Here is a 14204-nt window from a genome sequence, read left to right on the forward strand (position 1 = left end):
TACCGTGGCCATCCCAGCAATGGCAGTCGCCGCTGTAATGGCCCACAGGAAAGCCTCCACGTATGAGAGGAAACCCTAAAGCATGAGGCCCATGGCGTGAGCAACCAATAGACGCAAACCCAAGTAGTTGCTCGCCCTCAACAGCAACCCCTAGTGCCTACCATTTTCACTTAAACATAAGCTGCCCAGACTAAGGTAGCCCAAGCCACACCAACTGCAACGCAAGTTGCAACCCAACGCTAGCCCGATGCGCTTCCAGCTCGAGGCTAAGTATGAAAAACCGAGGCAGCCTAGCGCCCATGCGCCTGACCTGCTCTCGCAACCCTTCAGCATGGTTTTAGACCAGTTTAACCAGCCCAAATCCAAATTATTAGGCCGATGGTTGAACCTAAGGTATTTTCACCCCATATTTCTACAGATTTAACCCATCCTAGCTCAAACTTTGCATCCAGGGCCCATTACACTTTCACTACTCAAGTAGATGTCTACTGTCCTAACTCTTCTACTCCAAATGGTGAGCAACACCTGTACCGACAGGTCGTCGAATTGACAAGCGCCCTTGCGCTGCAGACTGCGTTAGTGAATCAGCTACTGTAGCCCACCGAGATGTAGCATGCCCCAAATGAGGTGTCGTGAAGTAGGACAAGGGTAAACGACGACGTTTATCTCCTACAGCGTCCTGGCAAATAGCCACTTCACCAACCACGCGACGAGTAATTAAGCAATGTGCACTTTCGCCTAGGCCCTCAGGAAAAAACCTTATCCTGCTTAAGCACGCAGAGGATCATTCATTCTCGTTTAGGCCCAGGAACAAATGTACACTCATGGTTAGGTCTACGCTTCGATGAAAATGATGGGCGACCTTCCAGGCGAAGCATCTATTTATGACTAAGCCCTCAAAGAGTATCATCCATTTCACCTCAGACCAAGCAACACATCGAATAGAGAGAAGCAGCCACACAGTCAGGCTCGAGTTCAATTGGAAATTTATGTCCTAAAGACCCACGAATTCATGAATAAGTAGAGAGGCTCCTAACCGAGCAATTGCGCAGATTCAAGCGCATCAAGACGACATACGAGGCCCTTAGCAAAACGTGACTCACATCGGATATTAGGAAGGCCCTGAGTAGTGAAACTGGGATTCTGAGTAGGCCCTGACTAGTGAAACTGGGCACTGACGCAAAAATTATCTTAACACACAAATTTAACCCTCTTTTGACAACTGTAGTATAAGTATAAGTAGGGATCGTTCTGGACCGAGGATTAGGAGGGCTTGCTAATAACCTCTAAACTAACTCAAAAACATAAAACTAAACTTAAAAATACTTAACAAGACTCCCAAGACTCAAAGCAAACTTAAAATACTCAAAACAGCTTAAAACAACTAAATAAACTTAAACTAGACACTAGGAATTACTTTGGACGAAAATTGACTTTTACTTGAATCAAAACATTTAAAAACACAAATTAAAATAGATTCTAACTAATTAGACACACTAAAGTAAAGGGAGATTGAGTTTTGGACGAAGTTGAAACAAACAAACAAGTATGAAAAACTAGACAAATTGTAAAACAAATTTGAGAAATAAGATGATGGATGAGATAGCTAAAGGCTTTTTCTCCACACATGATATGTATGCAAACAACTCGATTTCCAGTTACTACTTCATTGAATTATGAACGACAATGCTCCAAATTAACCGTGACATCACTAATTAACTCTCAGATTTTCCTTGTTTTATTGGATTGGATGACATCATTTGATAACCCAAAACATTCTTCTAAAGTTCCCTACATGACATCATAATAGAGATACAATCAAAGATCATTACGTTTAATGAAAATCATAAGCATTGACAAAGCACTTGCAACTATGACATCATGTCACTCATGCTAGGAATTGAACTTAACGCGATCATTTATAAGCGACCTTCACTACATGTGAATATAAGTTTGTAACGATTATGTGAAACTTCCTTATATTCTAGCAACGGATTTATGCGTGCTAATTAAGTGTCGACCCTTAATTAACAAATACAAATAAGTTATCAATCAAATAGTTAAGCCAATTGCATTCACGATTCAAGAGTTCATAACTGGAATTTATCAAATTATATTGCACACATAATCATGGCTTTGAAATCACCCCTAGCCAAGAGGGGTTTAGCCACTCATATATACAAAAAAATTGAAAGAAACTGAATTTAAACATTAGAAACAAAAGAAAGAAAACACCTAAACGCTCCAACGATCCAAGTTGGACAGCAAGCACGTCCAAGCACTTTCCTTCCCTTCCTTTGCTACGGCACAAGGTGTTGGTGAGTGTTTGAAGGTTTGTTTGTATGGAAGAATGGATGTGAAGATGAATGGATGTGTTTGGATGAAGGTTGTGTTGAAATGGGAGTGAATGATCTAACAAAGTATGAACCCAATTTATGTTACACACACTTCCTTTTATAGAGGAAGTGCAAGGCAAAGCATGGGTAAAATGGAGTGGTGTTGAAATGATTTAAAGGTGAAAGTGAAGTAATGATGCAAAGCATGGGTAAAATGGAGTGGTGTTGAAATGATTTAAAGGTGAAAGTGAAGTAATGATGCAAAGCATGGGTAAAATAGAGTGGTGTTGAAATGATTCAAAGGTGAAAGTGAAGTGATGATTGATGCAAGAATTAAACATGGATTGAGTGCACGGCAAAGGTTTGTTATGGTACAAGGAACCCTTAATTTGTGTCCTAAAATGCATAGGAAACCTTCAATGTTGCTAGAACTTAGGGACATTTAGGATTTAGGAAAGATCAAACCAAAATAGGAAACCTTGGCTTAACTTTCCTACTTCAAGTAGGAATCCTCATCTTTAGGTCTTCAATTTCGTCCATTCCTTTAGTTCCAAGCATGTGATATTTATTCCAAGCCCAAAATTGCTCCAAAAGGCTCCAAAATGCACATTTTTGCATACTTTGTCCTTAGAACCTGAAATTGCACAAAAAATGACTTTAAACACTAAAACTACTAAGGAATAACAACATAAATGCATGAGAACAAGCTAACTCAATCGCATAAATATACTCCTATCAAATTCCCCCACACTTAGCTTTTGCTAGTCCTCGAGCAAAACAAAAGAAACAAACGAATCAAAACAAACAGAACACAACTTAACCTTCCAACATTTGCCTCAGGGATTTCCAATACACATGACATGTTAAAAATCATCATTCCCACAGCTTTTAGTCATCTTCACACTTGAGCACATACTTAATTACAGTCACCACTTACTAGTTGGCAATTAACCAATTAAAACGATATTTTGAATGTTGTAACATGCCTTAGAGAATTTGCTCAATTTCTTACAAGATACTCTCTATTTTCACACACATTTTCTGACTACACACCCTACACTAGTTATATGTGAGCAGATTGATGTAAACATGGAAGACTAGTACTCACATATGTTATAACAAAGAAAGCAATTTCTGGAGTTAATAAGCATGTTTAGATATGATCTCATGAATGGAATGCTACTACTTAGATGCGAGAACTAGTGACACCATATGCTCATACCAATTTCAAACTCCACGAATTGAAACACACAACACTCAAGATTGAAGTCAAGGGTTGTAACGGGGCTTGGGGGTAATGGCTAACAAAGAAAGGATAGGGATAGCAAACGTTCTTAAAGCGATAGCAAGCAAAGTAATGAAATAGACACTTGGAATTCACTTAATAATGCAAAAATTAACTTTTAAACACAAAGGGAAGATTCAAGCAACACTTAGGGCCGAATTCAATGTTTTGGACCCTTTTTTAACAAACTTTTTTTTTTCTACCTGTACCTTATTAAGGATTTTGGCACACATACACACACAAGAATCACTTCCCCCACACTTGCTTTCTGCAATACATTGATAAAAAAAAAAATTATTCATTTTAAATCATGCTTTACTATGCTTCAAGAATAAGGGTATGGATGGTCCTAAAACTAGGCTAGGTAAGGATAGTGTGGATTAACAAAGACCATAGGCTTAACAAGGCTCAACGGGGTTAAACTTAAACACATAATGAAATAGGGGCACGGCAATTTGGCTTTGGTGGTCACTACACAACTTCATCTTGAATATTTGTTATGCAAATCAATAGCATGCTTTGAATGAAATAGGCATGAGTTCTAGCATTTGGAACTAAATGATGAAACGCCTTCTAAGTAGCAACCAAGCAAAGAATAATGAGATCATGCAACGACTTTAGAAAACAATGATGCACAGATTATTAACTCTCCAAATAAACGTTTAGGCTCAAGTCTCACAAGGTTGTAGCGTTCATTTGAGTTCCTTCCTTCAAGCATCTTACAAAAACTGATTTTTCCTTTATGATTGCATGTGAATTCATAAATTATAACCACAACCAAGCATACCCCAAAGAGTAAATCAAATTTTCATCCATGTTTATAACTCTCTTTAACAGTCATGTAATTAAAAACCAAATCTTCATCATTGTGTTGAAAGGTATCCTAAGACACAAACAAACACATAAAAACAACTCTCTTTTTGGGTTTTTCAAAACAATTTTTCAAAATTTTATGAGATTTTCGGATTTTTATGTCAAAACACACTAAAACACTCCAAAACAGCTTAAAAACACTTAAAAATAGCAACGAACAACACTAGAAGTAATGGGTGATAAACTCCTACGAATTTCATGCAAAACAACTTAGTTACCCCCCACACTTAAATCAAACATTGTCCTCAATGTTTCAAGCATAAACTCACACAAAAAACAAGCAAACAAACAAACAACGAATAAACATGACAAGTATAGCAAAGCAAAAACCAGACAGAGTAGAGTTTAAGAACGCAAATCTGGTTTTGGAGATAGATGATCTTGTTAACTTTCCACAGCTTTGATCTCGAACTGGTTTAGAATTCTAAGTGAGGAATATCAGAGTTCCTTAGTTGTGCAGTCTGCATTCTTCTCTGCTTGTTTCTTCTGCATGGCAGGCAGGCACGAGGTAGAGGTGATGGTCTATTTCTTTCTTCAATCTTTCCAAATGCTGACCATTTGCTTTCTTTCTCCTTGTCCTTAGCTGAGGATTAATTAGCAAATTGTCTCCACATGCTTCGAGGTATCATTTTCACTTCCCTTATCTGTTCCCCAAGCAGAAGTGGTAGACGAAGAGGAAGCATAAGATGTTGAATATGAGTACTCGAGAGTAAGGCTAGGTAAGCAATTAGGAATGGGTTCTAGGCACTCGGTTCCAGATCAGAAGATTGATACCAAGTGCTGGCTGATTGCTTTCTTTCTCCTTGTCCTGCAGATGAAAACAACGACAAGGAGAAGGACAGGGAGAAAGCATGATATGAGATACTCTTGCTTTCAACCTTCATGATATGAAATACTTTTGCTTTTGATAGGTTGTTTGCAGAGGTATCCTAGGGAATAAGGAACACTGAGTGACTCGAGAGGCTTTGTTGGGAAGGCATTCTCGGAGATGAAGAAGGGTTATGTATGTCTGCCTTGCAATGGGGGTGAAGGTCAACATTTATATGAATTAATAACCGGTACTATTCTTTCACTCTTGTCGACAACCATTGGATGATTGAATAGTAATCTTCACGTGCTTTCTACGTCACCAAAAATCTTCGACAGATTGCCCGTAATTTTCGCAAGGCTAAGTGTGCATGTGACAGATGCTGACACGTCTGGAAAAGAAAATGCCTCTTTGATATCTGAAATCGGCGCTTCGACAAATTGCCCATGATTTCCGCAAGCTGGGTGTGCATGTGACAGATGCTGACACGTCTAGAAAAGTAAATGCCTCTCTGATTTCTAAGCTTGCCTTTTCAATTTCTGAGCTCGCCTCTTCGATCTCTGAAAGCCCGTCAAATGCTGATTTTTATAGAAGATAAGCATTTCGTTTCTAAGCACACTTGAATTTCTGCCCATAGAAACTCTCTTCATTGCACTTCTAAGATCTTGATTTGTCCTTTTTTTTCTTCAACACCTTTGAAAATGTCTAGCCCCTCCAACCGTCGTTTTAACTTGAACCTTGGTGAAGAGGCATCCATGCCTTCTCCAGACAACATATGGCGCCCATCCTTCATATCCCCGACTGGTCCTCTTACCGTTGGGGATTCGGTGATGAAGAATGATATGACCGCTGCGGTGGTGGCCCGGAACCTTGTCACTCCCAAATATAACAGACTACTTTCCAAACGATCTGATAAGTTGGCTGTTAAGGATTCTCTGGCTCTCAGTGTGCAGTGTGCGGATTCTGTGTCTAATATGGCCCAACGTCTATTTGCTCGAACCCGTCAAGTTGAATCATTGGCGGCTGAAGTGATGAGTCTCAAACAGGAGATTAGAGGGCTCAAGCATGAGAATAAACAGTTGCACAAGCTTGCACATAACTATGCTACAAACATGAAGATGAAGATTGACCAGATGCAGGAATCTGATGGTCAGATTTTACTTGGTCATCAGAGGTTTATGGGTTTGTTCCAACAGCATTTGCCTTCATCTTCTAGGGCTGTACTCCGTAGTGAAGTTCCAAATGATCAATCTCCGATACCTCCTCCTTCTGTGGCTCCATCGACTGCTAATGCTCTGTCAACTACTGAGACTTCTCCTAAGTAGCCTTTGTGAAGGCTCCCTCTTGTATTTTTCTGCCTCATGTTCATTTTCAACGAATTTTAATGTAAAATACCTTGCATATCTGTCAATGTTTCAAAAATAAACCCACAACAAAAACAATTAAACAAGCAACAAATAAAAATGACAATCATGGCAAAATAAAATTGCAGAAAATGGAAGGTTTTTAGGAACTCAAAACATGGGTTGCCTCCTGAGAAGCGCTTGCTTCAACATCTTACAGCCGGACGAAACTTCCTTCTAAGCTTGGATAAGGCCCACGACACTGAGTGGGATTTCTTCCACAATCTGCCCCACATCACTCTCATAGTATAGCTTCAGGCGATGCCCGTTCACTTTGAATTCGTCGTTGTTCCTTAAGCTTTTAACTTGGACTGCACCATGGGGAAAAACATTAGTGACAACAAATGGCCCAATTCACTTAGACCATAACTTACCAGGGAACAATCGTAGACGGGAATTGAATAGTAGCACTTTCTGTCCAATTGAGAATGTTTTTCCCCGAATCATTTTGTCATGAAACACCTTTGTTTTCTCCTTGTAAATTCATGCATTCTCATAGGCTTCGTTCCGTATCTCCTCAAGTTCATTCAGTTGGAGCTTCATATTCATTCCAGCAGTATCTAAGTCCAAATTGAATGTTTTCACAGCCCAGTGTGCTTTGTGCTCCAGTTCCACAGGTAGGTGACACGGCTTGCCGTAGATTAGTCGAAATGGAGACATCCCTAGAGGTGTTTTGCAGGCAGTGCGATATGCCCACAGTGCATCATCTAAACACAAGCTCCAATTCTTCCGGTTTGGCCCAACAGTCTTCTCCAAAATTTGCTTGATTTCTCTATTCGAGACTTCGGCTTGGCCACTTGTTTGAGGGTGGTATGGCGTGGAAACCCGATGCTTCACTTGTACTTTTTAAACAGCGCCTCAATGGTGTGATTGCAAAAGTGGAAGCCTTCATCGCTTATGAACACCCTCGGCATGCCAAATCTGGAAAAGATGTTAGCCTTGATAAAATCTGCCACCACTCTAGAATCGTTAGTATGGGTGGCTTTGGCTTCAACCCATTTCGACACATAATCAATGGCTAGTAAAATATAAGTAAAACCATATGAGGGTGGAAAGGGTCCCATGAAATCCATACCCCATACATCAAAGATCTCCACATTAAAGATGGGGGTTTGCGGCATTTGGTCTTTGGCACTGATTGTACCTGTTCTTTGGCATCTATCACAAGTTATACAAAATGTTCTAGCATCCTTAAACAATGTAGGCCAATAGAAACCACTATCTAAAACCTTAAAGGCTGTCATTTGGGTGCCAAAATGACCCCCACATGCATAACTATAGCAAAATGCAAGAATTGAATTAAACTCGGAATTGTGCACACATCTACAAACAATCTGGTCAGGACAATACTTCCAAAAATATGGATCATCCCACACATAAAATCATGCATCATTTCTGAGTTTATCACGCTTATATTTATCTAGAGTGCTAGGAACTTGTTTTGTGACCAAATAATTGACCAAATCAGCATACCAGGGCTCACTTACCTCTAGGGACAACAATTGCTCGTCAAGGAAGGTCTCTAGAATGGGTAAGGAGTCCTCATTGTGCACCAAACGGCTAAGGTGGTCAGCCACCACGTTTTCACTCCTTTTGTTATCTCTTATTTCAATGTTAAACTCTTAAAGTAGGAGCATCCAATGAATCAGCCTTGGTTTGGCCTCCTTTTTGGTGAGGAGGTACTTCAACGCTGCATGGTCAGAATATACAATCACTTTAGTGCCAACTAAGTATGAACGATATTTATCTAAAGCAAATACAACTGCAAAAAGTTCTTTCTCAGTGGTAGAATAATTCAATTGAGCATCATTTAGTGTCCGGGAAGCGTAGTGGATGACGTGGGGCTGTTTGTTCCTCATTTGGCCTAAAACAGCACCAATGGCATAATCAGATGCATCACACATTAGCCCAAATGGAAGGCTCCAATCTGGTGGCATGATGATGGGCGCCGACATCAACATGTCCTTGAGGGTTTTGAAAGCAGTCTCACACTCCTTGTTGAACTCAAAGGCTACTTCCTTTTGGAGTAAACGGCAAAGGGGTTGGGCGATTTTTGAGAAATCCTTGATGAATCTCTTATAAAATCCTGCATGGCCAAGAAAAGAACGAACCTCCCTCACCGAAGTGGGAGAGGGTAAGTGACGTACAAGATCTATTTTAGATTTATCAACCTCAATCCCTTTTTCTGATATGATATGCCCCAAAACTATACCTTGTTTTACCATAAAATGGCACTTTTCCCAATTCAAGACAAGATTAGTTTCGATGCATCGTTGTAAGATCAGAGTAAGATTATTCAAGCATGCATCAAATGAGTCACCAAAGACACTAAAGTCATCCATAAACACTTCAATGATCTTTTCCACAAATTCTGAGAAAATACTTACCATACACCTTTGGAATGTGGCTAGTGCGTTGCATAGCCCAAATGGCATGCGTCGATAAGCAAAGGTACCAAAGGGACATGTGAAGGTAGTCTTTTATTGGTCATCGAGAGCTATCACAATCTAATTATAACCCGAATAGCCATCAAGAAAACAATAAAATGAATGACCGTCTAACCTTTCCAATTTGATCAATAAAAGGCAGCGAGAAATGATCTTTTCTTGTCGTAGCGTTGAGCTTCCGATAATCCATACAAACTCTCCATCCGGTTTGGATTCGGGTGGGCACAAGCTCATTATCTTCATTTTTTACCACAGTGACTCTGGACTTCTTAAGAACAACTTGGACCGGCGAGACCCAATGGCTATCAGAAATTGGGTAAATCACTCCACAATCTAGTAGCTTGATGATTTCCTTCTTCACAACGTCCATCATGGGTGGATTGAGCCGGCGTTGTGCTTCTCTATATGGTTTGGCTCCTTCTTCCAAGAGTATTCGATGCATACAAGTGGTAGGGCTAATTCCCTTGATATCGGCCAATGTCCACCCAATGGCAGTTCTGTATTCCCAAAGCACCCTCACCAACTTGTCCTCCTCTTATGCAATGAGTGAAGAAGAAATGATGACGGGCAGCGTCTCTTGCTCTCCCAAAAACACATATTTCAAATGGCTAGGCAATGGTTTAATCTCTAGGGAAGGGGGCTGGATTACAGAAGGAAGCAACTTGTTAGTCGAAATGGGAATTGAAATTAGGTTAGGAGACTTACCAATATGCCTTGGATTTGACTCTAGGGCAGCAACCATCTCCACCAATTCTTCTTGAATAGGCATGGCAAGATGTTCCTTGTTGTTGTCGTGTGCATGCCTAAGTTCTAGCCCTTCGTTTTTTAGTCCAATGCTTTGCGTGAGAGTCTTTTCAAGTGCATCCTCATTCAAATCATCAAGGAATTCCTGCGCCCAAGAGTCAATCACATCAATAGAGAAACAAGAGTGACCATCATGAGGATATCTCTTAGCATAAGAAATATTGAAATCAATAACTTCCCCATCAAATTCCATGGTCAATGTTCCCTTGAATACATCTATCTTTGTACGGGCAGTCTTCATGAATGGTCGGCCAAGTAATATTGGTAATTGAGAGGAATGGTTCAAGTCTTCCATTTCAAGCACGTAGAAGTCCACCGGAAAGACTAGGTGATTCACTTGCACTAAAACATCCTCCAAAACACCTTTTGGATACGCATTAGATCTATCGGCCAGTTGAATGATCACTCCATCATTTTTTAATTCTCCCAAGTTCATAGATGCATATATTGAATAAGGCATGACATTTATTGATGCACCTAGATCTAACATGGCAGATTCAAAGCGAGTATTTCCTATAACACAAGGAATTGGAAAACTGCCTGCATCTTTGCACTTAGGAGGTAGTTTTCATTGCAACACAGCTGAGACATTCTCACTTACCCTTACCACCTCTTTGTTTGAAGCCCTCTTCCTTGTAGTGCATAGCTCCTTCAGGAACTTAGCATACTTGGGGACTTGTTTAATTGCATCTAGAAGTGGAATGTTGGCTTACACCTTTCTAAATGTGTCAAAGATGTCTTCGTCACTCTCATCCTTCTTTGATTGCATAAACCTGCGAGGAAATGGTGCATTGGTTGGAATGGAATTAGAAGTCATGGAATTTGAACCCAACTTACCTTTGATGGTCGAATTAGGGTGTGTAGGTGACTACGGCAACGATTGCTCAATCCTTGCCGAGGGCAGGCCTTGTTCTTTCTCCTCAGATTGCATCTTTTCGTCCTCCTTTTGATTGGATTTAGATGGGCTGGGATCAGATCCAACTTCTTGTCCACTTCGCAAGGTGATGGCTTTGGCAGATTCGAAACCTCTCTTTGGATTCACATCCGTCAAACTAGGTAACTTACCTGGCTCTCTACTAAATTGGCCCATGAACTCAGCCATTTGTCCCATCTGTCTCTTCAATTCAGTCACCTCTCGAGCTTGATTTTGCACTTCCTTGGCGTAATTGTGCATATCTTTGGCTTGATTTTCCTGACCCTTCGCCAACGTAGTTAGTAACTGAATAACTTGAGCATTATCAAAAGACGAACTGAGTTATTTTGGGCAGGTTGTATTTGGGGTTGTGAGGGTGCATACGGCCTTTGATAGAATCCTGGAGGTTGTTGTCTGAATGCACTTTGTTGTTGGGTTTGTTGGGGCTCCCTCCATTTGAAATTTGGATGATCTCTCCAACCTGGATTGTATGTATTCGAGAACGGATCATTCCTTGGTTGGTTTTAACTCTCAAAACCCACGGCGTTGGCAGATTCCCATCCTCCGTTCTCGATCAATTGAGGGCACTTATCTGTGAGATGTCCATTCATTGAGCACACGCCACAAGCAGCTACACTTTGTTCTTTTGGTTTTTCAACCACCTATGAAATAAGAGTAGTAAGATTAGCCATTTGATTTTGAAGTTCGGAAATAGCACTTACCTCATTAACTTGTTGTTGCCGTGGGTTGTCTCTTTGACCAACGCCTTCATATTGTTGAGCATTCAATGCTCGATTAGCAATTAAGGTCTTGGCAGCCATGGGTGTTTTGTCTACCAAAGCTCATCATGCTGAGGCGTCTAACATTTGGCGTTCAATTGGTAGAAGCCCTTCGTAGAAATATTGAAGAAGAAGTTATTCCTTCATCTGGTGCTGTGGACATGAAGCAACAAGGGTTTTAAAACGCTCATAGTAAGTGGGAAAGGATTCACCTTGGTTTTGTTGAATGCCGTTAATCCTTTTGCGTAGTATAATGACTCGAGAAGTTGGGAAAAACTTCTCTAAAAATGCCCGTTTCATACTCTCCCATGATGTGACAGTTCCGAGGGCTAGCTTATACAACCAATCTTTAGCCTTTTCCAAGAGAGAAAAGGGAAAAGCCTTCATTTTCAGAATGCTCCCATCAACATTCACAGGGGTCATGCTCGAACAAACAACCTCGAACTCCTTCAAATGTTTATTAGGATCATCCATAGACAACCCATGGAACTTAGGAATATGATGCAATAAACTGGACTTTAATTCAAACTCGTCGGTCTGGTTTTAGGCCGCCCTTGGATATTGAATGCATAAAGGCAGAGCATTGTCCAATCCCGAAGTGGAAAGCTCCTTGATTGTTCGATTGTCTACTGCCATATCTTGGACTTCTTCAAAAGTCCTTGTCGTGGCCTCCTCTTGCTCTTTTACTTTGTCTTCTTCAAGATCTGGTGCAGGTTGAGATGGTTGGGGATATTGTTGATTCCTTGCTCGTCTCAAAGTTCGTTCAAAATCGTCAAATTCAAAGATGTGCTTATGAACAGGTTGAGAACTTCGAGTCATAAACCACCTAAAACAAGAAAACAAGTAAAATCAGCAACTAGGAACAAAAATACATGAAAATAAACAAAAAGAAGTAATAAGGGATTAGCAAAGTTGCTAATCCCCGGCAACGGCGCCAAAAACTTGATGCGAAAATTATCTTAACACACAAATTTAAACCTCTTTTGACAACTGTAGTATAAGTATAAGTAGGGATCGTTCTGGACCGAGGATTATGAGGGCTTGCTAATAACCTCTAAACTGACTCAAAAACATAAAACTAAACTTAAAAATACTAAACAAGACTCACAAGACTCAAAGCAAACTTAAAATACTCAAAACAGCTTAAAACAACTAAATAAACTTAAACTAGACACTAGAAATTACTTTGGACGAAAATTAACTTTTACTTGAATCAAAACATTTAAAAACACAAATTAAAATAGATTCTAACTAATTAGACACACTAAAGTAAAGGGGGATTGAGTTTTGGACGAAGTTGAAACAAACAAACAAGTATGAAAAACTAGACAAATTGTAAAACAAATTTGAGAAATAAGATGATGGATGAGATAGCTAGAGGCTTTTTCTCCACACATGATATGTATGCAAACAACTCGATTTCCAGTTACTACTTCATTGAATTATGAACGACAATGCTCCAAATTAACCGTGACATCACTAATTAACTCTCAGATTTTCCTTGTTTTATTGGATTGGATGACATCATTCGACAACCCAAAACATTCTTCTAAAGTTCCCTACATGACATCATAATAGAGATACAATCAAAGATCATTACGTTTAATGAAAATCATAAGCATTGACAAAGCACTTGCAACTATGACATTATGTCACTCATGCTAGGAATTGAACTTAACGCGATTGTTTATAAGTGATCTTCACTACATGTGAATATAAGTTTGTAACGATTATGTGAAACTTCCTTATGTTCTAGCAACGGATTTATGCAAGCCAATTAAGTGTCGACCCTTAATTAACAAATACAAATAAGTTATCAATCAAATAGTTAAGCCAATTGCATTCACGATTCAAGAGTTCATAACTGGAATTTATCAAATTATATTGCACACATAATCATGGCTTTGAAATCACCCCTAGCCAAGAGGGGTTTAGCCACTCATATATACAAAAAAATGAAAGGAAATGAATTTAAACATTAGAAACAAAAGAAAGAAAACACCTAAACGCTCCAACGATCCAAGTTGGACAGCAAGCACGTCCAAGCACTTTCCTTCCCTTCCTTTGCTACGGCACAAGGTGTTGGTGAGTGTTTGAAGGTTTGTTTGTATGGAATAATGGATGTGAAGATGAATGGATGTGTTTGGATGAAGGTTGTGTTAAAATGGGAGTGAATGATTTAACAAAGTATGAACCCAATTTATGTTACACACACTTCCTTTTATAGAGGAAGTGCAAGGCAAAGCATGGGTAAAATGGAGTGGTGTTGAAATGATTTAAAGGTGAAAGTGAAGTAATGATGCAAAGCATGGGTAAAATGGAGTGGTGTTGAAATGATTCAAAGGTGAAAGTGAAAATGGAGTGGTGTTGAAATGATTCAAAGGTGAAAGTGAAGTAATGATGCAAAGCATGGGTAAAATGGAGTGGTGTTGAAATGATTCAAAGGTGAAAGTGAAGTGATGATTGATGCAAGAATTAAACATGGATGGAGTGCACGGCAAAGGTTTGTTATGGTACAAGGAACCCTTAATTTGTGTCCTAAAATGCATAGGAAAC

The sequence above is a fragment of the Malus sylvestris genome, chromosome 8 (genome assembly GCF_916048215.2).
Source record: "Malus sylvestris chromosome 8, drMalSylv7.2, whole genome shotgun sequence".
NCBI classification, from domain to species: domain Eukaryota; kingdom Viridiplantae; phylum Streptophyta; class Magnoliopsida; order Rosales; family Rosaceae; genus Malus; species Malus sylvestris.